The sequence below is a fragment of the Palaemon carinicauda genome, chromosome 15 (genome assembly GCF_036898095.1).
Source record: "Palaemon carinicauda isolate YSFRI2023 chromosome 15, ASM3689809v2, whole genome shotgun sequence".
Classification (NCBI taxonomy): Eukaryota; Metazoa; Arthropoda; class Malacostraca; order Decapoda; family Palaemonidae; genus Palaemon; species Palaemon carinicauda.
The window spans coordinates 61,337,338-61,361,426 of record NC_090739.1 but is presented as its reverse complement, the minus strand read 5'-3'; the positions used below and the strand labels follow the sequence as shown (position 1 = coordinate 61,361,426).

At 46.6% G+C, this 24,089-nt stretch overlaps 2 protein-coding genes across 3 annotated transcripts in view; both read left to right on the top strand.

Annotated features, from left to right (window-relative positions):
• Positions 1-24,089, top strand: part of LOC137654624 (zinc finger protein 665-like) — a 272,648-nt gene that overhangs the window by 60,335 nt on the left and 188,224 nt on the right. The gene's annotated exons all lie outside the window — the stretch shown is intronic.
• LOC137653990 (zinc finger BED domain-containing protein 5-like) overlaps positions 1-24,089 on the top strand; it is a 153,300-nt gene that overhangs the window by 61,066 nt on the left and 68,145 nt on the right. The gene's annotated exons all lie outside the window — the stretch shown is intronic.

The following is a 24,089-nucleotide window of genomic DNA, read 5'->3' as shown; positions in this document are numbered from 1 at the left end:
CGTCCATCTCGCCCACACGCGGTCGTTCGCCTGCGTATTCTACGCGCCATCGCTCGCCAACGCGCCATCACGCGCCATCGCTCGCCAACGCGCCATCACGCGCCATCGCGCCATCGCTCGCTAGCGCGCCAGCGTTCGCCGACACGCTATCGCTCGCCGCCTCGCCATCGCTCGCCCACGCGCCACAGATCTCTAGGACACCATCGATCTCCTGCGCCTTGCCTTTCTCCTGAGTTACAGCGATCGTCTGTGCGCCCGCGCGTTCCCTCGCCCACGCGCCAACGTGTTCCCTCGCCCACTCGCCAGCACGCCCACGGGCCCGCGCGCCCACTCGCCAGCACGCCTACGGGCCCGCGCGCGTTTATCTCCGTGCGACTACACGCCCGCGCTCCAGCAGCCCCTCGCGTGCGATTCATTGGATCCTCCTCCGAACGAGCGCCAGCACGACCCCCAACGCGACCCACGTTCTCGCCGGGTTCCGCAGCTAGTGGCGGCAGCAGGTACGCGTGCTTCCAGATCGCAGTCAGGATCGCCTCCGCGCAAGCGCAGGTCTCTCTCTCAGGACCAGGAAGAATTGTCGGAGAGGTCAAGGCAACATTCTTCCCTTTCTTCTTTGCAGGTAGGCCCAGTTGCGTCCACTCCGAAGGGTCATTACGGGAATTACGGACACTGCGTCCGTATCTCGTCAGTCTTGGTTTGGTCCTTTGATGAGAGCGGTAGTGCAGGCTATGAAGCCAGCACTCGCCGATCTCGGACTCAAGCCAAGGACAGACTCGCCCCCGCTGAAGAGAAGGAGAGGAGTGGACTTCGTGGTGACTTCTCCCAGGGAGAAGTTGGTTCCCAAAAGGTCCATCTGGAAGGCTCTATCCCCTTCGCAGTCATTTTCTCCTTCTCCTGTGGACAAGGCTTTTCCGTCTTTAGGAGAGTCCAGCGAGGCGGGGGTCTCTCCTTCGGCACCAAGGGGGGAGTCCCCTCCTCGTGGAGGAGAACCGACTCGCGTGGAAGGCACCCTCCAGACCTTTTTGCTGGAGTCTTGTATCCCACCCAGGAGGGAACCCAAGGACTCTAAGACAGTTCCGAAGTCTTCTTCGCGAATTCGTCAGGAACCAGCCAGACCCCGGGAGAATGTCCACGTGTCTCCCCAGGAAGAGCCTCTGGGGACAGGAGACTTAGCTGCCAGTCTGCAGGGAGGAGAGCAGTATGAGTCTGAGCATGCCTTCTGGCAGGTCTTGAGCCTGATAAGGCAGCTTAACAGGTTCAAGGACCCGGAGATCGCCCCTCGCGAAGGCAAGGACACGGTCCTGGACCAGGTCTATGGAACTCAGAAGCCCCCAAGGCCAGCGCGGCTCTGCTCTGGTCCCAGGGGTTGAAGAGTGCCAGAGATAGGGTCGACGCTCAGCTCTCAGACCTCGCCTCTTCCAGTCGTTCCTCTGCCGGGAACAAACTCCTCCCACCTCCTCGTTTACAGCAGAGGATCCAAAGACCACTCGGTACTCACTATCTGCGAAGCCCTGCTCAGACTGTCGGCGAGCACATTCCTCTTGCCAGGAATGAAGCGAGCTGATAGTGTTATCGAGTGAACTTCGGTCCACCTCAAAATCTCTACTGCAAGATGGGATAGCTGTTGTGAAAAAGTACCTCCCTGCTTGTTGATATAAGCCACTACCGTGGTGTCGCTCATCACCACTACGGAGTGGCCCGCCAGGGTCCGTTGGAACTTTGAGATCATGGGGGAGTCCAGCTTTGCTCTTCCCCTCCACCATTCGGTGGAAGAGCTTACTAGGGGAGTTCCGCTTGAGAACCTCTCCGCCCGGCAGGTGACATTCTCGGCGTCAGAGATCCTGAGCCAGGAGAAGGTCGCGAAATGCGCCATGCAGGCCACTTCGTGGCTGGATGTCTGGCTGGGTTCTCTGGGCATCCTATTGCGCTCTGAGGATTTGTCTAAGGAGAGCAATAGGAAGGCCCTGGAGACATTCCTCCTCTCGGGCACTCGCTCCATCGAGTTTTTGGCCCACCAGGTTACCAACCTGTGGGCCAACTCGGTCTTGAAGCGTCGTGATGCGGTGACCGAGAAGATCCACCCGAAGGTCCCCGCCGTGGATGTCTGCAGGCTCAGACACTCCTCCATCCTTGGGGGAAGTTTGTTTGAGCCCAAGGACATGGAACGCACAGCTGAGAGGTGGAGGAAGTCTAGCCAAGACTCGCTCCTCCAAAGGGCCCTCGCATCTTGGCCCTACAAGCCTCCAGCTCCGCAGCAACATCAGCAGCAGCCTCGCAGGACGCCGAAGCAGGCGCTGGCAGCTAAGAAAGTGGTGTCTAAGCCCCAGCCCTTTCCTGCCAAGGACAAAAGGGGCGGTAAGTCCTCCAGGGGAGGCAAAACTCCTAGAGGGAGCGGCCGCGGCCGTAAACGCTAGGAGTGGCAGTCCCCCCGCGTGTCCACCTGTGGGGGGATGCCTACAAAGTTGCGTGCACAGGTGGCAGCAACATGGGGCCGATTCCTGGACGGTCTCCGTGATCGCCCAAGGTTATCGCGTCCCATTCTCAACATCTCAACCTCCCCTGACAGCGAATCCAGTGTCGTTGAGCTCCTATGCCATGGGATCGGCAAAGGGGCTAGCCCTTCGGGCAGAAGTCGAGACCATGCTCAAGAAGGATGCTCTCTAGGAGGTCGTCGATGGCTCCCCAGGCTTCTTCAGTCGACTTCTTTCTTGTAAAGAAGGTGTCTGTAGGCTGGAGACCCGTCATCGACCTCTCGGCTCTGATCAAGTTTGTCAAGCAAACTCCGTTCAGCATGGAAACAGCGGACATGGTCAGACTTGCAGTGAGACCACAAGACTTCATGTGTACACTGGATCTGAAGGACGCGTACTTCCAGATCCCAATTCATCCGTCTTCCAGGAAGTACTTAAGATTCAGCATAGACAGCAAGACCTACCAGTTCAAGGTGCTGTGCTTCGGTCTCTCCACAGCACCTCAGGTGTTCACCAGAGTGTTTACCCTGATTTTGTCATGGGTGCACAGGAACGGCATCCGTCTCCTCCGATATCTGGACGACTGGCTGATCCTGGCAGACTCGGAGTCGACCCTTCCTTGGCACCGAGACAGGCTTCTGGGACTTTGCCAAGATCTGGGGATCATGGTAAATCTCGAGAAGTCCTCTCTGCAGCCGTCCCAGCGACTGGTTTATCTAGGCATATTATTAGACACCAATCTCCACAAAGCCTTTCCATCAGACGACAGGATAGCAAGGCTGAGAAGGGTGGCAGAACCCTTCTTCAGGCGGGAAGAGATTCCAGCCCAATCGTGGTTGCGTCTTTTAGGTCACCTAGCCTCCCTGGCCCGTCTGGTCCCGAACGGCCGTCTCAGGATGAGATCCCTGCAATGGCGGCTCAAGTCCCGGTGGAGTCAAGGTTCCGATTCCCCGGACTTTCTGGTCCCGATAGGACCCTTGGAACAGGTGGACCTGCGGTGGTGGCTGATCGACGAGAACCTGCGAAAGGGAGTGGATCTTCTCGTCCTTCCCCCGGAGTTGACGCTGTTTTCGGACGCGTCAAAAGAAGGGTGGGGGCCCACATTCTGAACCAGAGGACCTTAGGCCTTTGGTCAGAATCAGAAAAGTACCTGCACATCAACCTGCTAGAGATGAAGGCCGTATACCTGGCTCTTCAACAGTTCCAACGGACCCTGGCGGGCCACTCCGTGGTGGTGATGAGCGACAACACCACAGTAGTGGCTTATATCAACAAGCAGGGAGGTACTTTTTCACAACAGCTATCCCATCTTGCAGTAGAGATTCTGAGGTGGACCGAAGTTCACTCGATAACACTATCAGCTCGCTTCATTCCTGGCAAGAGGAAGGAATGTGCTCGCCGACAGTCTGAGCAGGGCTTCGCAGATAGTGAGTACCGAGTGGTCTTTGGATCCTCAGATAGCCAACAAAGTCCTGACTTTGTGGGGTTCCCCGACGGTGGATCTGTTCGCACCAGCCTTGAATTTCAAGCTGCCCCTGTACTGCTCCCCAGTCCCGGACACCAAGGCTCTCTGGCAAGATGCTTTCCAACAACGGTGGGACAACATCGACGTGTACGCCTTCCCACCGTTCTGTCTGATGAGAAGGGTGCTCAACAGGACCAGACTATCGGTCAACTTGTCTATGACACTGATAGCTCCGCTATGGCATCACGCGGAAAGGTTCCCGGACCTTCTGCAGTTCCTGACGGAGCTTCCGAGAGAACTTCCTCCATGACACGAGCTACTCAGACAACCACATTGCAACATCTTCCACAAAGCCGTAGCCTCGCAACAGGTTGCGGAGAGAATGTCTCGTCACCTGCGAAACTCCTCTGCGGGAGTCTACCAGGCGAAGTGGAGAGTCTTCTGTGGTTGGTGTCGTGGGAGGGGTATCTCTCCACTCGATGCCACTATTCCAGCAATAGCGGAGTTTCTCGTTTAATTGCGGGAGGAAATGCCCCTTTCGGTCTCGGTGGTGAAAGGTTATCGCTCATCCTTAAGCCTGGCTTTTAGGCTGAAAGGAGTGGACATTTCTTCCTCGCTAGAACTTTCTCTACTCATACGTAGCTATGAGCTTACCTGCCCTCAGTCGGAAGTGAGACCTCCTCCATGGAAAGTGGTTCTGGTTCTCAGGGCTCTTAAGAGACCTCCCTTCGAACCATTACGCCAGGCCTCTGAGCGCCACCTGACTTGAAAGACGGCTTTCCTACTCGCGTTGGCCTCTGCCAAACGAGTTAGTGAACTTCATGGGGGGAGGTTTCAGGTTCATCCCTGAGTTTGTTGCCAAGACTCAGAACCCTGGAGTGCCGGACCCATGGTTCGACTCCTTCAGGGTCACGAGTCTCCGTTCTGTAACAAGTGACCCAGACTATCTGCTATTATGCCCAGTGAGGAGTCTGAGGTGTTACTTGAAGAGGACAGCCGCAGTTCGTCCCCGCGTGCAAGCGTTGTTTGTTAGCACAGGCAGGACGAAGAGGAGGGTCACCAAGAACACCATCTCGGCTTGGATTCGAAGGGTCATCCACCACACCTTGAATCCTGACCCTCCTCCGTCACGTTGCCCTAGGGCACACGACGTCAGGGGCATCTCTACGTCCCTGGCCTTCAAGAGAAACTTGTCTGTGACGCAGGTGCTACAAGCTGGGGTCTGGAAGCTTCAAACGACCTTCACAGCCCACTACCTGCAGGACGTGACCCACAGGAGCCTCGATACCTTTTCTATCGGCCCTGTGGTGGCTGCACAACAGCTGGTCTAACCTCAGGCTCCTTAATGGTCAAGTAGCAGAAGGTTGAGGGTGTTGTTACCCGGTTTTAGTCTGCATGAATGAAAGAGTATGTCTGGCCCTTACTTCTTTCTTCATCCTCCCCTCTCTTGGGGAAAGCAGCATCCTGGTCTCCGCATAGCTGACCTCAACCTCTGCAGGTAAATCATGCTCCCTTGTGTTCCTAGTATTAAATTAATACTGTCGCGTCCCCCATACCCTGACGAGGTGGTATTGGGAACCTCCTAGCCTAGATTCCTATCTAAAGGACTCCAGGTCAACTTCCTAGGACGAGTCACTTATGTAGGCCACACGTTCCTTGCGGAGCAAGGAACTTATGAGGCGCAGGGACTCCTTTTCTCGAGTGCTGCTCACTTGGAGTCTGAGTCCCCGGGTAAAGCCAAAGCCAGTAAGGCTGGGGACTTTCCATCCTTCCTAAGGGGTAAGTCACCCAATGTAAATAGCGTGGTTTTTATTTCGGTTACGGAACAGATGACAAATTCGGAGATAATTTGTATTTTTCCTAACCATACAAACCTTAGCTATTTACACATATTTGCCCGCCAGCCCTGTCCCCCAAGACAAGTCCTACCTCTAAGTGAAGTGAGACAACACACCGGTGTGTGGGGGGGGGGAGGGGTAGCAAGCTACCCCTTCCCCTACCCCCTTGCTAACTAGCGCGGGGGTAGTTAACCCTTGTTAAAGTTCTATTGGCTCGTCAATTTCAGCTACGCCGAAAGTAAACCCAATGTAAATAGCTAAGGTTTGTATGGTTAGGAAAAATACAAATTATCTCCAAATTTGTCATATTCGTGTGAACAGCATCCACGGATACGAGTTAAATTTCATAATCGTCAGGATCCGAAGACTCATATCTATCGCACCTAAGCCGCCTCCGATAGCCTTACGCTGTTAGGATACGTTATTCAAAGTAAATTTATTCTCGGATATAAGGTTCGTTTTGCATACCTGTAAACTCCTAAGGGTTTATCTACCATAGAAGTGTGATTTAACTTAAATCATAAATCGGCATGAAATAATTGACGTTTGAAAACAGACACAACTTCATTGCTGCACTTGAAATGACCTTGTTAGCTATAAATATGATCCTATCACCTTGCGACATGACATCATTCAATCGATATACATGAGCAGTTGTCACTGTTGAAGGGAAAGCACGTCTATTTATAGCAACTGAAATCAGACAACGCATGTATCGTAGTGTTCAGAGAGCGACTTCCGCTTGACCTACATGTACGCTACGAGTTGAGATCTCGATTGCTATTCAGCTAAGAAAATAAAAAAAATTTTACTCATATAATTTCCCACCGGTACGATAGATAGTATTGAATAAAGGGATTTTGACGAAGGAAAAATCTATTTCTGGGGAGAGACCTGTGACGCCCGGTGAAAAAGTCCTTCTTTCTACTTTTTCTGATATAAATCTTCCAAATATACCAGAGAAAAATAAAAGCATGGAATGCAGAGGTTACTACCCTCGCGCGAGCACCTCGTGAGTGTCGTGTATACATCAGGGGCGTGTGAAAACCACTGTTCACAGGCTGTCTTCCAATTAGATAACTCCTTCATCAAAGGGAAGGGCTGTAACAAAGACCCCAGAAACCACACTTGGACCACGCCCCGTCACCCACACGAACGCCATCTAGGTCATCCTTCTGCAAGAACATATGGCTTGGCAAGGAAAGGGTGGGTCCGTACAAAAATAACCGGGAAGGGTTTCACCGGGCGTCACAGGTCTCTCCCCAGAAATTTGATTTTTCCTTCATCAAAATCCCTTTTCTGGGTCGACCTGTGACGGCCGGTGAAAATGTACCAGAGAATGCCTTCCAAGCCCAATAAAGTAATAACATAATGAGGAGAATACAATCACCATGTACGACAATAATATAATATAATAATGTAAGCAAACGTCCAATTACCAACTAGCCAAATGACATAGGGAACGTAAGGCTAAATAACTATGACGACAAGGAATCAACTGAGTGTCGAATCGCAAAAGGCATCAAACCTTACATGTCTAAGCATATCTAAACATTAAAGGAACGGTAACTACAATAACAGTTAAATCATAGGAATTAAACATGGCAAATATCATAGGGCTAACGAACTACCCAGGAGAGTGGCGACGTGGTGTGAGTGGCGGGTAGGAGGGAGAAGAGAAGAGATGGAAGAAAGGAAGAAGAAGGAGATTAATGGGGAGGGAGAAGGCTCCCCGCTGCCATCGTCGGGTATTTAAGGGCCTGTAAGATCTTTAGATAGTGGCGTTTGACAACCATAGGGGATTTCCAACCTGTATATTTTTAAAAATCATCAAAGTCCCTGTTCTGGAAGTAATTGATGGAGGTATCTACTGTCCGTATATCATGAGCCTGGGGAAATGATTCTGGATTAGTATGTTTAAAGTAGTAGAGGATTTGTTGCCTGATACCGTGAATGGAAATAGTACCTCCTTGTTCCCTGATAACCAAGGGGCCAGACGAGCGGGTGGCAGTTCTAGCTAAAAAGGCCTTGAGAGTAGTGACTGGACACAGAGAAAAGATCCTGGGGAAGAAGAATAGTCTTCCGAGGGGAGCACTTATTTTGCGGATCCTCATTTTTTAGCTAGGAAAGCTTTGTCTGGAGAAAGGAGTACTTCGGCTGAAGGGAGGAAATCTATGTTTTCCGGGTTTCGTGAGAGAGCTGCTAGTTCTGATATTCCATCACCTGAGGCCAAAGCCGTTAGAAATAAAGTCTTCCTAAGAAGAGTGATATAAGAGCAGGATTCATTGTCCGTGTCTGTCGCAAGTTTGAGGACACCGTTCAGAGACCAAGAGTCCTTTTGTGTCCGAACCGAAGGTCGAAGCCTAGCACATGTTTTTGGAATAGATGAGAAATAAGAATCAGCTAGGTTAATGTTAAACCCAACAAGGAAGATCTTCTTCAAAACTGACTTGATGGTGGTTAAAGTGCTAACTGTTAGGCCTTTGCCAAATAGGAACCTCATTCCTGTTTTCCTGAGGCTAAACTAACTAGTTTAGCTTTTCGATCTCGTGAGATTAAAGCTCTGTTGGTGGACCTTGATGCTTATGGAGGTGTAGACCCAAATGGTATTTTTCCTTTGTTTTTTTATAAAGACAGCAGATTTCTTAGCTCCGAAGTTATCTGTTATTTTGCGCAAGTTAGCAAGAAGAGGAGCTTTTAGCACTAGTTGGAGAATTGGTAATGTTACTCCTCTATGTAAATGTGTTTGTGGTAGCTCAAATCCCACTGATTACCGCCCAATTTCCATAACTCCCATATTATCTAAAGTTTTTGAACGTCTTCTGGCAAAACGTCTTAATAGGTTTGCTGAAGGTAATCATCTACTCCCTAGTTTGCAATTTGGTTTTCGTAAAGGCCTTGGAGCATGTGATGCCCTTTTCACAATCTCCAATGCTGTACAGAAATCCCTTGATTGTGGTCGGGAAGTTCGTATGATTGGCCTTGATTTTAGTGCTGCCTTTGACCGTGTTAATCATGAGGCCCTTGTTTTCAAAATGAAACAGTTGGGAGTGGGTGGGTCGTTTCTTAGCATTATTATTGATTTTTTAAGTAATAGATCTCAAAGAGTTGTTGTTGATGGGCACCATAGTGATTATAGGAATGTGATATCCGGTGTTCCACAGGGTAGTGTTCTTGGCCCATTACTTTTCATACTATATACACATGACATGTGGTTTGGCCTAGAAAACAAGCTTGTTGCATATGCAGATGATGCTACTCTCTTTGCATCAATTCCATCCCCTGAATGTAGATCTAGGGTTGGTGAATCCCTTAATAGAGATTTAGCTAGAATTAGTGCATTGTGCAAATTATGGGGTATGAAGCTGAATCCTAACAAAACTCAAAGTATGATTGTAAGTAGGTCAAGGATGGTGGCTCCTCAACATCCGGATCTCAGTATTGATAATGTTTCTTTAAATATGTATGACTCTTTCAAAATTTTAGGTGTGATTCTCGACAGTAAATTTACTTTTGAGAAACATATAAGGTCTGTGTCTTCTTCAATTGCACAAAAAATAGGCTTATTGAGAAAGTCTTTCAAGATTTTCGGTGATCAATCTATTCTGAATAAGTGTTTTAATTCTTTCATTCTACCTTGTTTTGAGTATTGTTCTCCTGTCTGGTCTTCAGCTGCTGATTCTCATCTTAATTTGTTGGACAGAAACTTACGGTCTATTAAATTTCTTATTCCTGATCTAGGTATTAATCTCTGGCACCGTCGTTCAATTAGTTCATTATGCATGTTGCATAAGTTTTTTCATAACTCTGACCATCCTTTACATTCAGATCTCCCTGGACAATTCTATCCTGTTCGTAATACTAGGCAGGCAGTTAATTCTAATAGCCAGGCCTTCTCCATCACGAGGCTCAATACTACGCAGTACTCTAGAAGTTTTATTCCAGCTGTTACCAAGTTGAGGAATGATCTTCTTAATCGGGTGGTTGAATCAGTAGAACTTCAAAAGTTCAAAGTTGGAGCAAATGCTTTTTTGTTGACCAGGCGGACATGAGTCTTTTTATAGTTTATTTATGACATATTTGTTTTTGATGTTGTTAATAGTTTATATATGACATGTCTGTTTTGACGTTGTTACTTATTTTAGAATGATTTATTGTTAATTTGTTCTCTTCATTTATTTATTTCCTTATTTCCTTTCCTCACTGGGCTATTTTTCCCTGTTGGAGCCCCTGGGCTTATAGCATCTTGCTTTTCCAACTAGGGTTGTAGCTTGGATAGTAATAATAATAATAATAATAATATTCGGAGACATACGAGTGTGGTCTGAACTCTTAGGGAATCTGCTAGTTGTTAACGGCCGAATCATATTGGCGAATTGTCGAGTCCCTTTTGTCTGATTCGATGAAGAGATCGTTTTCCGGTTCAATGTTCGCATCTCTACGAGCTGCAAACTTCCTGTAGTCCACAAAGTTAGAGTTTTGGCTATCCTTGAGTAATCTGACACAGTGAGTTTGGATTATTTGGGTCAGTTTGGGGAACGGGATCTGGAAGGGACGGAGTTTCAACTCGAGGAGGAGAGGCAAACAACTGTTCTTGGCCAGTGAGGTGGTACTAAAGCCACTGCCCCCCGGAAGGAGCGTAGTTTGTGTAAAAGTTTCATTAGAAGATTCACTGGGGGAAATAGGTAAATCTTCTTCTAATGGTTCCAATCCCGGGGTAATGTGTCCATGGCATAAGCCTGAGGGTCCAGGGTTGGGGTCACATAACAAGGAAGTTTGTGATTCATATGAGTTGCGAATAGATCTACCTGGAGACCCTGAACCAGCCTGAGTATCCACCGGAATGAAATTATGTCTAGAGACCATTCTGACTCCGGTGGTTTCGTCCTGGATAGTGAGTCCGCTCTCACATTCTGGACTCCCGCTAGGTGAGTTGCTGACAGGAACCAGTTCTTTTCTGTTGCCCAGGCGGAGATAGTGACCAGGATCTGTTTCAGGTTGGGTGACTTGGATCCTCCCCTGTTGACGCAGTGTACTACGTCTGTGCTGTCTGACACTACTCTGATGTGGGTCGACCTCGGAGGAGAGAGTCTCTTCAGAGTAAAGAACACTGCCATGGCTTCGAGAACATTGATATGGGACTGTTTCATGGCTGGTGACCAAGAGCCCTGAAACATCTGATGTTCGGAGTAATCCCCCCATCCACTTAGAGACGCGGCTGTATGGAATGTCACTTGTGGAGGTGGGAATTGTAGAGGAACCGATTTGGAGAGGTTCTTCGGTTCGGACCATGGGCGTAGTCTCATTTTCAAGACAGAGGGGATCTTCGAGACCTTGTCTCTTAAAGGTACTGTAGCTCTCTTTCTCCAAACTTGATTGATGTCTTTGAGTTTGGCTTTTAATAGGAGATCTCTTACTGAAGTGAATTGGAGAAGGCCGAGGATACTTTCTAAGGCTCTTCTGGACACCTGTTTGTGTTTGAGAAAATTTTTTGATCTTGGAAGCTATTCCTCTTACCTTTTTGGAAGGGAGAGACAACGTGTGCTTCGAAAGGTCCCACTGAATGGCTAACCATTCTAAGTGGCCTGATGGTTGCAGGCGAGACTTTTGGAGATTGACCTGAAATCACAGGTTGTCGAGAAATCGAAGTACTTCCTTCGTAGCTCTGTTGCCTTCTATGGCCGACCGGGCCCAACTGAGCCAACCGTCCAGATAAGCAATGATCTGTATCTCTTGGTTCCTGAGTTGTTCTAACACTGTCTCTCCCAGTTTCGTGAATATCCTGAGATCAATGTTGAGGCCGAAGGGCATGTCTTGAACGCAAAGGCTTTCCTGCCTAGGCGGAAACCCAGATAAGTAGAGAAGTTTCGAGCTATAGGCACATGATAATAGTCGTCGGTAAGATCGACAGAGGTGGTGCCGGCCCCACGGGGAAGTGAGGTCCGTACCTGAGAGATAGTCCACATCCGGAACTTGTCGCAGAGAATGTAAGAGTTTAGCTTTGACAAGTCCAGGTCCACTCTCAATGCCGACAAGCCTTTCTTCGGAATTGTGAACAGGCGGCCTTGGAACTTCAGTGATCGGTCCCGTTTGATTGCTTTCTTCTTGAGTAACTCTGTGGTGTACTCTTTCAGGATGGGAGTGGATTTCTGGGAGAAGGTCACTGGTGGAGGAGGAGGACCTTGTGGCCATTTCCACCTCAAACCTTTAGAGATTATGCTATGAGCCCACGGACCGAAGGTCCAATGGTCTCGAAAGTGGTAAAGTCTCTCCCCTACCGGGACCACCTCGTTGTGAGGGAGCGAATCTAGGTCCTTTCCTTTCCCGAGCCCCCTTTTTCCTAGGTCCGCCTCGATGGCGGAACTGTCTTCTACTCCTGTATCTTCCTCTCTGGTGTCCACGAAAGGAACCTGAGGGTTCGGAGCTAGGGCTGTATGCAGGCGAGGACATCCGAACGGGGTTGGGCTGTTTACCTGGGGAATCAGTGAGGTAGACCACCTGATGAGGGGGATTTGGATGCATAGACGTCGAATCAGAGGAAGACTGTGATGACGAGTGGGTAACTGACTATTGATGGCAGTGACCCCGGTTCGTTTTGTAGAGGGTAACTCTCTGCTTCTTCTTGAAGAAAGCTTGCTTTTGGTCTTCGACCTTTTTTTGGCAGTGAGGCCCCGCCTCACCTGCAATTTTGGTTTGCTCTCGTATCATCTTGTAGAACCTTGTTCACCTCCTCCTGAGGGAAGAGGGTTTTACCCCAGCAGGAGGAAGCTATCAGCCTGCTCGGTTCATGTCTGATAGAGGCCTCAGTCAGAACGTATTTCCTACAACTAACCCGAGCAGACCACAAAGCGTGTAGGTCGAATTGGTAGGACAGAGATTGGTTCTTCGTGAATATCCGAAACAAAGTCTCAGTGGGATAAATCGAGGCTAGGGGCTCCCCGAGGTGGGGTCCGTCTCTTTAAGAGCCGGCATGGCCGAACCTTCTTTGACAGCTTGAATAGTAAGACCTGTCAATTTATCCGTAATAGGCAAGGTAATAATGAGAGCAGTTGTAGATATGGCGTAGACCCCATTGTGTGGGGTGAGCTTGGAATTAGCGTACCCCCAGACCGACAACATCCTGGTCCAGACAGATTGGGCCTGCTCTTTAGGAAATATTACCGTTACCTTCGGTACCTTGTCTAACCTAACCAAGGCATGCTCTTTCAATCGAACGAATCCGTTGAATGGGAATTCTAGTCCCTGAGAGTAAATTCTAGGACCTCCAGAGGGCGGACGTCTATGCCATCCAGAGTTATGGTACCATCTATATATGGGATATGTAAGGCAAATTTCTATGTGTTGTTTTTATCGAAGGAGGTTACTTCGATGCGTCTGGGGCTGTAGGGGGAGACATCCGAGTTCTTGAACGGATCAGATTCGCCACCATATCTTTGAGCTCCGTCATAGCTCCTTGGCTTGCCCTAGAATGTGTTGTATCTGCTCTTTAACCCTATCCCTGACTTTTAGCAGTCACGGTTTTATGCAAGGTAATATGAACATCAGGGTCCTTTGAGGGTCCTAGGCCGGTGATGCAGATAATGGCAAAGCTGAAGGCTCAAAACTCATCACCACCTACCTGCCCGTCCATGGGGTCGACGTCCAACCCTAGAGAGGACACGCCGAGGAGATAGGGTCCGCCAGATGGAGCATTCCTTCCAAATCTTGATTCCCAAGGGCGGAGAGCTGCTCTTGCAGGCCGGAGAGATTCATCATCAGCCTGAAAGAAGTGAGGGGATTAGTGATGAAGGAGAAGACCGTTCTCCTCAATAAGCAATGTATACATAAATCCAGAACAAATTAAATCATCGCCAAAGGATACCAAAATGAAACAAATTAGAACCAACTTACATCATCGGTCAGGAGTAGGGAGGACAGCTCGTAGCAGAGCGTGCATGACTCCGGGAACCATACCATGCAGGCGGACCTTCTGTAAAAGAAAGGAGACATAAGTCTGGATGTTCCTTGAAACTCTGGTTAGTGATCCTATTCACAGGCTGGGATCAACCAAATTATCTATAAATAATAAAATATATGTTTATGTATATATTTGTACATGTATATAATACATATGTCTATATTTATGCATATATTTAATTATAAATATGTATATATATGGATAAATATCCATACAACATCGTGTTCAAATAGAAATAAATTTCTACTCGGTACTTGGGATCAAACGTTAGCCCCTTCTAATGAAAAGCCAGGTCGAAACCAACCATGCCATGAGAGGCCATTTACTGTTCCTTGAGACTCTGGTCAGTGAACAGATGAATCAGTAGAAATAAATAACATTAATTATGTGTGACTAATATGATTTTCAAAATTGTTAGCTAGAGCTACAAACTAATATACTAATATCCAGTAACCATGTAACATGTAACTATAAACCTCATCGGTAAAATAATGTTAACCCCGGTTCTGAATGTCTGAGTGATCTCTGTTGCCACCGGAGATCCGGTGACAAAGGTCCGTCATAGTGAAAATGTGATCATCCGCGGTAAGATAATATTAACCTCAATGCTGATCGTCTGTGTGATATACGGTTAAGCCGGAGATTCGATGAAAAAGGACCGTAATAATGAAATGGTGATTTTTAAATATTTAACTTAGCCGGTGAATATATATAGCTGCAACTCTGTTGCTCGACAGACAAAAAAACTGTAAAAACTCGCCAGCGATCGCTATACAGGTTGCGGGTGTGCCCATCAGCGCCAACTGTCGGCCAGATACCATACTCAATGTAAACAAAGACTCAATTTCTTCTCTGTCGACGTGTCGACAAGAAGTACTTTTACTCGCTGTAGAACCTGGAGTTTTCTCAACATATTTGGTGAAGTACTTCATTTTGGTTTGAGCTTTCGCAGTGCAGGTGTTTTATCTTCATCTTAAATCTTGAACTCGTTTTGGATAGATTTAATTTTTGGTGACAAAGAGAGTATGGACTTTCTTTGACTTTTAAATGGCCGACCCTTCCCTTAGACGGAAGTGTTTTTAGGTTTTTAGTAATTATCTTATCACGTTATAAATTAATTATAGATTTTCCTCTATATATTTTATATCTCACCGCCTTTATTAGGCCTCTTCGATTAACTTTCCATTTATAATAAACATAAAAAATAAATTTTAATGTTTTGTTTATATGCGACCTTTCCTGAGAATAGGCGGTCCTAACTTGGAAACCGAAGTTAAACAACGTTGAGCCCTTTCAATCGTAAATAGCTTTTAAAGAGCTAATGATTTAAAACTTTTTAAATGAATATTTTTAATAAATATTTTATGGAAGAATTTCTTTGAATAGTCTTCGTACTGTTTTCAAAGATGAACTAACGTTTAGTTTATTTATGCTACGCAGTTTGCGCTCTATCGTTACGATAGAGAGACAGTATCACGGTTTCACTTTGCAAGAGTAAATCGATTCTGACGTTTTGTTCATTCTTCTTTCAAAGCTTAAATGTTTTAAATTCTATTTTAAAGGAACTTTTTAATTGAAAAACCTTTCAGTTTTTTCCTTTGGTCAAATAACATGTTTTTTTGACGAAATGTAATTGGGCTCTTCTCTTAGGTGCGAAATCAAGAGAGAAAGAGAGAGAGAGATAGAGACGGAGGGAGAGAGAGGAGAGAAAACGTTTCGTTCAAGCGGGTAACGTTGTTCTCAAGTTACTCTCGTCCCTAGTCTCTGTACGGGGAGAAAGGATAAAACGTTTTTAGTTTTATTCTCGTCCCCAGGCAATGTACGGTGAGAGATTGAAAACGTAGTTTTGCTTGAACTAGTGTTTCTTCTCTTCCCCAACCACTGAATTTTTTTATCTTAAAAGATGTTTACTGTTTTTTTGCTGGTATTAATGTGCTTGCATTATACGACTGATTTCGCATTTACTACCTTTTGATGAGGGTAGAATTGCGTGCTTCAGGTAGAAATCAGTAAAAGTTTCGATTTCAGTGAAATAAGTGCAAAACAGAAAATCGTAGTGATAAAGTGATATTGCGCAAAGTGTTACAGTGTTGCGTCCGAGGGTTCGTCTGTTCGTGCCTGTCGTTCACCTAGTCCGGGACCTCTTGCAAGCTCCCAAGCCCAGGGGAGAAGTAATGTCGTACGAATAATGGGTTCGAGAGGCCTTGATCAGCGAACAGACGTTTCCCTCTATGGTATCGGGTGTATCTTACCAAGATCTCCCCTACCATAAGGCGAGAGAGACAATTTTCTCCTCGTCATCCGAAGGCTTTTCGCATAAGAAACCTGAAACAAGGTTTCGAGGCCCTTAAGCGAAAGTCAGTCCTTTCAGGACAGGTCCAGCGTCCTGGTTGCAGCCATTAGGACAGCTCTAACCCTATGCAGTCATCGGAAAACTGCTCGCCGCCTAACAAAAGCGTAACACAGACTCCGAGAGTCTTTTTTGTTGGCAAAGTGTTGCGGTCACAGACGTTACCCTCGTCTCTTACCGCAACCATTTCCGTTGATCCTAGATGGGTTGTACGGCAAGACATGCAGAATAAGCTTGCCTCCCTTATGGAAGACTATTCTGCCGATTAGTCCGTTGAGCCTAGCCGTTTATCTCATCGAGATCCTGGCTTTCAGCCAACCTAACGTTCCTTTGTGCGTCCTGTTGACGTTGGCGTAGCTAAGTCACGTCAGTCAGGTTGTTTAGAACCACACTCGATGCGGTCTCGTGTGGATTTTCAGCCACATTTGGACGTTAGGCCACTTGCTGATGCTCCTGTTGACGTTCAGGACGTTCGCTAACAATCGGAGTTGACTTGTTTTGACGCTGTGCGTCAACCTCCGCATTCTAGAGTTGTTTTGACTGCTCAGTCTAGGCAGTCAAAGCAGTCTCGAGTGGACGCTGTGCGTCCTCACGCACCTGTTGTTGTTGACAGTTCACAGACTGTCAAGCAGTTACATGACGTTGCGTCCTGGTCCGCTACTAATGCACCAGTGCGTGTGGACTCTGCTTGTAAAGCATTGCCACCACGGTAGGTCTCTCCCTTGCTTGAGACTCAGCTATTATCGGACAAGGTTCCTTTAGATGAGGAAGTTGCTGTTCCCCCTCCTACTGATATTCCCTTGAGGACTCTGTCAGACGGAGAGGAGCCTAAAGCTGCTTATCCCTTTATGGACTTTAATTAAATCATGCTGATTTTTAAGGATTTTTGTCCGGATCTTTTTGTAACTGCTGCTCCTCGTTCGCCTAAACGTCAGAGCTTACACTAGGCCTAGCTACTTCGAAGCCGTTGTTTATAAGCTAGTGCTCTCTCGCTCTCCTAGAGAGCTTTACGTTTGCTAGGCGACTGGTTTATCACCAGGAGGAGTTTGGGGGATACAGCCTTTGCTTTCCCTTCTTTTAAACTGGCTTTTAGAGCGAGAGTCTGATATGACATGAGAGAAGTTCTCGGCTTGGGAGTTCCTGCCTCTGCCCAGATAGACTTCTCAAATCTCGTAGACTCTCCCTGGCGCCTGGCCAGGAGACGCTCCAAGATTTTACAGGTCAACTTCACAGCTGTTTTCGAGCCTTTGAAGTTTTGCTGTACAATTATGTCATGCATAAACAAGGCTTTCAGGGATGGCTCCAATGATCTGACAGCCACGTTCTCTGCAGGGACAAGTCCCTCAGGGATGGCTCCATGATTTGGCAGCCATGTTCACTGCAGGAGTACGTAAGAGGCAAGTGCGCTCAATGTGTTCATTGTCAAGACAAACTTCACGATGAAGTCTACCAGGCTGTCTTGACAGCATTTATGGAAGGCGACTGGATGGTCTCTCTCGACCTTCAGGAGGCTTACTTCCACATTCCTATACACCCGGATTCCCAACCGTTTCTGAGGTTTGTTCACAGGAATGTGGGGTACCAGTTTCGAGCTATCGGAGATCAGAGCCTCCCTGTACTTGGACGACTGGCTTCTCAGAGCCTCTTCCAGTCATCGCTGTCTGAAGGATCTCAATTGGACTCTAGATCTGGCCAAGGAATTGGGACTCCTAGTCAATTTGGAAAAGTCACAGCTGGTCCCATCCCAAACTATTCTGTATTTAGGGATGGAGATTCACAGTCAAGTTTTTCGGGCTTTTCCGTCGGCCCCCAGAATAGTTCAAGCCCTGCTCTCCATCCAGAAGATGCTGAAGAAAGAACGCTGCTCAGTCAGGCTGTGGATGAGTCTGGTAGGGACGCTATCATCCCTGGAGCAATTTGTCTCGCTAGGAAGGCTACACCTCCGTCCTCTTCAATTCCATCTGGCTTTTCACTGGAAAAAGGACAAGACGCTAGAGGCGGTCTCGATTTCGATTTCCGAAAAGATAAAGTCTTGTCTGACTTGGTGGAAGGACAATATCAGCCTACGAGAGGGTCTTCCCCTGGCAGTTCAGATACCTAACCACGTTCTCTTCTCGGACGCATCGGACTTGGGCTGGGGCGCGACGCTGGACGGTCGGGAATGCTCAGGTCTGTGGAACTCGAGTCAGAGGAGCATGCATATCAACAGCAAGGAGCTTTTGGCGGTTCATCTGGCCTTGATAAGCTTCGAGAATCTCCTTCGAGGCAAGGTGGTGGAGGTAAACTCGGACAACACCACGGCTTTGGCGTACATTTACAAACAGGGAGGTACCCACTCACTGACTTTGTACGAGGTCGCAAGGGACCTGCTCATCTTGTCAAAAGATCGAGGCATCTCCCTAGTAACGAGGTTCATCCAGGGCGACTTGAACGTCCTAGCATATTGTCTCAGTCGGAAAGGTCAAGTAATTCCAATCGAATGGACCCTCCACAAGGATGTGTGCAAGAGACTTTGGTCGACTTGGGGTCAACCCACCATAGATCTCTTTGCAACCTCGCTGACCAAGAGGCTTCCAATCTATTGCTCTCCAGTCCCGGACCCAGCAGCAATACATATAGATGCCTTCCTCCTAGATTGGTCACATCTGGATCTTTACGCATTCCCACCATTCAAGATTGTCAACAAGGTACTGCAGAAGTTCGCCTCTCACGAAGGGACAAGGTTGACGTTAGTTGCTCCCCTCTGGCCCGCGAGAGAATGGTTCACCGAGGTACTTCGATGGTTAGTAGACGTTCCCAGAAGTCTTCCTCTAAGAGTAGACCTTCTACGTCAGCCACACGTAAAGAAGGTACACCAAAGCCTCCACTCTCTTCGTCTGACTGCCTTCAGACTATCGAAAGACTCTCGAGAGCTAGAGGCTTTTCGAAGGAGGCAGCCAGTGCGATTGCTAGAGCAAGGAGAGCTTCTACCATTAGAGTCTACCAATCGAAGTGGGAAGTCTTCCGAGACTGGTGCAAGTCAGTTTCTGTATCCTCGACCAGTACCTCTGTAGCCCAAATAGCTGATTTTCTCTTATACCTGAGAAAAGGACGATCCCTTTCAGCTCCCACTATCAAGGGCTACAGAAGCATGTTGGCATCGGTCTTCCGGCATAGAGGCTTAGATCTTTCCAACAATAAAGATCTGCAAGACCTCCTTAAGTCTTTCGAGACCACTAAGGAGCGTCGTTTGGCTACTCCTGGGTGGAATTTAGACGTGGTCCTAAGATTCCTCATGTCAGACAGGTTTGAGCCTTTACAGTCAGCCTCCCTGAAAGATCTCACTCTTAAGACTCTTTTCCTGGTATGCTTAGCCTCAGCTAAAAGAGTCAGTGAGATTCATGCCTTCAGCAAGAACATCGGATTTTCGTCAGAAAAGGCCACTTGTTCTCTGCAACTTGGTTTTCTAGCCAAAAATGAGCTACCTTCTCGTCCTTGGCCTAAATCTTTCGATATTCCCAGCTTATCGGAGATCATAGGCAATGAACTAGAAAGAGTCTTATGCCCTGTTAGAGCTCTTAAGTTCTACTTAGCTCGTACTTAACCTTTACGAGGCCAATCTGAAGCGTTATGGTGTTCGGTTAAGAAACCATCCTTGCCTATGTCAAAGAATGCTTTGTCATGTTTTATCAGATTGTTAATACGAGAAGCTCATTCACACTTGAGTGAGGAAGACCGATCTTTGCTTAAGGTTAAGACGCACGAGGTTAGAGCTGTAACAACTTCCGTGGCCTTTAAGCAAAATAGATCTCTGCAAAGTATCATGGACGCAACCTATTGGAGAAGCAAGTCAGTGTTCGCGTCATGTTACTTAAAAGGTGTCCAGTCTCTTTACGAGAACTGCTACACACTGGGACCATTCGTAGCAGCGAGTGCAGTAGTGGGTGAGGGCTCAACCACTACAATTCCCTAATTCCATATCCTTTTAATCTGTCTCTTGAAATGTTTTAATATTTTATGGGTTGTCCGGAAGGCTAAGAAGCCTTTCGCATCCTGTTTGATTTGGCGGGTGGTCAAAGTCATTTCTTGAGAGCGCCCAGATTAGGGGTTTGATGAGGTCCTGTTGTATGGGTTGCAGCCCTTGATACTTCAGCTCCTAGGGGTCTGTCAGCATCCTAAGAGGATCGCGAGGCTCCGTAAGGAAGACGTACTTACAAGGCAGAGTAATCGTCTAAGTCGACTTCCTTACCAGGTACCTATTTATTTTGTTTTTGTTATATTGATAACTTCTAAAATGAAATAAAAACTCTTAGCTTATATGATGTAAACATATTTAACTGGTCTCTACCCACCACCCTGGGTGTGAATCAGCTATATATATTCACCGGCTAAGTTAAATATTTAAAAATGATATTTTAATTATAAAATAAATTTTTGAATATACTTACCCGGTGAATATATAAATTAAACGACCCTCCCTTCCTCCCCAATAGAGACGCAGTGGGATGAGAAGAAATTGAGTCTTTGTTTACATTGAGTATGGTATATGGCCGACAGTTGGCGCTGATGGGCACACCCGCAACCTGTATAGCGATCGCTGGCGAGTTTTTACAGTTTTTTTGTCTGTCGAGCAACAGAGTTGCAGCTATATATATTCACCGGGTAAGTATATTCAAAAATTTATTTTATAATTAAAATATCATTATTCATGAAAAAGGGTTCGTGTGCATTAGGCCGCAGCCGGAGTCTGAGTGCCGGATTTCACCGTTGCACTCCCAATATCTGACTACTGTAGTTCCCAACCCAATGAGTATCCATTATAGCGGAGTATAACTCAAGGCGGTGATTAATCATGAAAAAAGGTTCGCGTGCTTAAGGCCGAAGCCGGAGTCTGAGTATCGGGTTTCACCGTTGCACTCCAAATATTTGACTAGTTCCCAACCCAATGAGTATCCATTATAGCGGAGTATAACTCAAGGCGGTGAACATTCCGAAGAGAACGGAGCTACGGGTGTCGGCATAAAGCGATCCCAAAATAATGACTAATACACTAACGGAACCTATTAATAATGCTAGCTATATTAACAGTAACCACATCAATAAAATGTAAATACCATCAATCGTAATATCATAAACCCGGAGAAGAAGCGGAGGCAGGAATATCTCGTGATCGTATAAAACGGAAAACGGGAAAACCACCTCTCCTTACCGAGCTTAGGAAAGAAAACGAGAGAAAGGGTAACTCGTAACTGTAATAACAGAAAACGAGCACTCTATGCTCACGCTCTCATGGTTACATTATAAAGAACCAAATCACAGAATAATATGATAAAAATAATGATAAAATTGTAATAACCAAGAACGAAGAATAACGACAACGTAACAAATAAATATAAAGATATAGCCTAAAACGAGCACCCTCCTGAGGCGTGTACATAAACAATAACAAAGGCCAGATCGTTATTCTTCGTTCGTCCAAATTGGACTTGCTAGCAAAAAAATACCTTAGTAAAAACAATAATAAAATAATGATAATAAAAATAGTCATAAATCGTAAGTGATATAACCTAGATGACAGTGTACCAGATGGGCAATATTAACTTGAAAAACTACCGAAGCGAACAAAATTAAAATGGCTGCCGTCACCGAGGAAGGTCAAGCCGCTTCCATAATTAAAATCCACATTACTGGAAAGAGAACAAATGCCCGGTACTGAAAAAAACTGTCAAAACAAACTATGGTACTTAACATTGGTAAAGGTGAAGTAGCAACGTCAGTCATGTTGAATTAACGACAATCACTTGCGAAAACACCGAGTACAAACAAATTACGACTTTGCGGGCAAGTCCAAAACAGAAGGATGACCTAGAAGGTGTTCGTGTGGGTGACGGGGCGTGGTCCAAGTGTGGTTTCTGGGGTCTTTGTTACGACCCTTCCCTTTGATGAAGGAGTTATCTAATTGGAAGACAGCCTGTGAATAGTGGTTTTCACACGCCCCTGATGTATACACGACACTCACGAGGTGCTCGCGCGAGGGTAGTAACCTCTGCATTCCATGCTTTTATTTTTCTCTGGTATATTTGGAAGATTTATATCAGAAAAATTAGAAAGAAGGACTTTTTCACCGGCCGTCACAGGTCGACCCAGAAAACATACTGGTTGGAAGATTTGTGAAAAATTAATAAGCGTACTGGGTGGAAATGGAGCGTACCGGCGGGAAGAAATTTGAAAAAATAATTAACGTACCGGTGCGTTTATTTGATACTTCAGAGTATGTATAAACGAACGAACGGGAGCGACTACAACCGGCAAGTAGGATGAGAAAAAATAAATGAAAAACACTGCTAATGTTAGCATGTTACGCTAACATTGCCACAGCTCTACATCACACGTTGGCAGCTCTGGTTACCGTATTTTTTCATGTGACATAGCCTTTGCAAAGGCTCCTCCAAAGTTTATCCAGTTATACTGTTTTGTCTTTTCCTCCGCTTATTGTACATCCAAGAAGGTAATGTATAGAGAAGAAAAGGTTTGTTATACGATTATATATTGTTTTCCCAGTATGTTTTCCCCACCCAAAACCCCGAGTTCCCACTGGGGGTCCCCCATTATCGTAAGGTATAGATATATATATATTTCTGTAACTATTCATTTGCGACGGGAGCGAGTGTCATTTTCGAGGTGAGCATAATTTTTTCTATAGGAAAAAGTACTTTGTTCCGACACAGATACAAACCTTCGCTATTTATAGGGTATTACTTTCGGCAACGCTGAAAACCAGCCAAGATAATTTTAGTGAGGGATAATTACCCCATCCACTAGTTAGCGGGAGGGGGTTGGGGTAGACTACCTACCCCGCTGACTCACACCTGTCGGTTGAGTAACCACTTTTACTTTTGGCTCTCTCTCCCGTTAAATTAACTGCCTTGAATTTATTACTTTTTCTTTTTCTGTTGTGTGTGTCGGTGTGTATATGATTATTGTCCCGCTATGCGGACATGTCCAGGGATTGAAGGCAGCCGCCCCCCAGATGCTGAAGCCTTGATGAGGATGGGGGGCTTAGGGACTAGCAGTTGGGCTCTAATGAACAATGGGAACTACTTCCCCACTGGACCTCGGTGCCCAACTGTTGATCCAACTAAATTAGTCAGCACTTTCTCTCCGTTCTTTTGATTACTTCTTATTTTCTCCCATCTCTTCCTCTTGGGCATGAACTTGTTGACGACTTTAGCTTGTACGACTTAGGTTTTGACTGTTGCTTTGGATTTGGCGCAGGGTGGGATGGATGTCATACCATCTCAACCTGTACAAATTTAGACGCCATCACCCTCTGGCAGACCCCATTGGGTGCAGACTAAGTCTGTTAAGAGTCGGGCTCCAATGAGCCGGTTTTAAGTCGCCCATATTTGCGGATAATGGGTGACTCTAGGCATTGGAGTCATCGGTGGGAGGGGCTAACTACCCCCACTGACCAGTGTACGCCCACCTTAAGAGAGTCAGCCCCTCTCTAATAGAGGACTGGTCCCCACTGAAGCCTCTTCTCGTGTTGGGCCACATGGGATAGGAGGACTGAAATCCTCCGATAAGAGGTGGATAACCCGGCTTGCTTCTACTCCAAAAACTAACCCCTCTGTTGATGACCTGGAAACTAAAGGACCATGTTACTTATGTTAAAAAACAAAGTAATTTGGGTGACATGGAGAATTTGCGAATCCTTCACGTCACTCAGATCCCCATTGAAACCAATTACGATGTTCTATATAAATTATTTCAATGTTATGGTCACATCAGGGAAATTAGAATGAGGCTTGAAGGTGACAAATGGGATTCATGGATATCATTTGATAACCATGATGAACCATTCAACGCTATCAATGATATCATAAATATTAAAATCAGTACTGTAATTTGAATTTCAAGGGTGCTCTTTGCGATCGGGTACCTAAGAATCTGGATGTATATAGGCCTGCAGATTGGATTGATAAAGGTATAGAGGTAGTTGTACCTTCCCAGAGAAAGCCAAAACCAC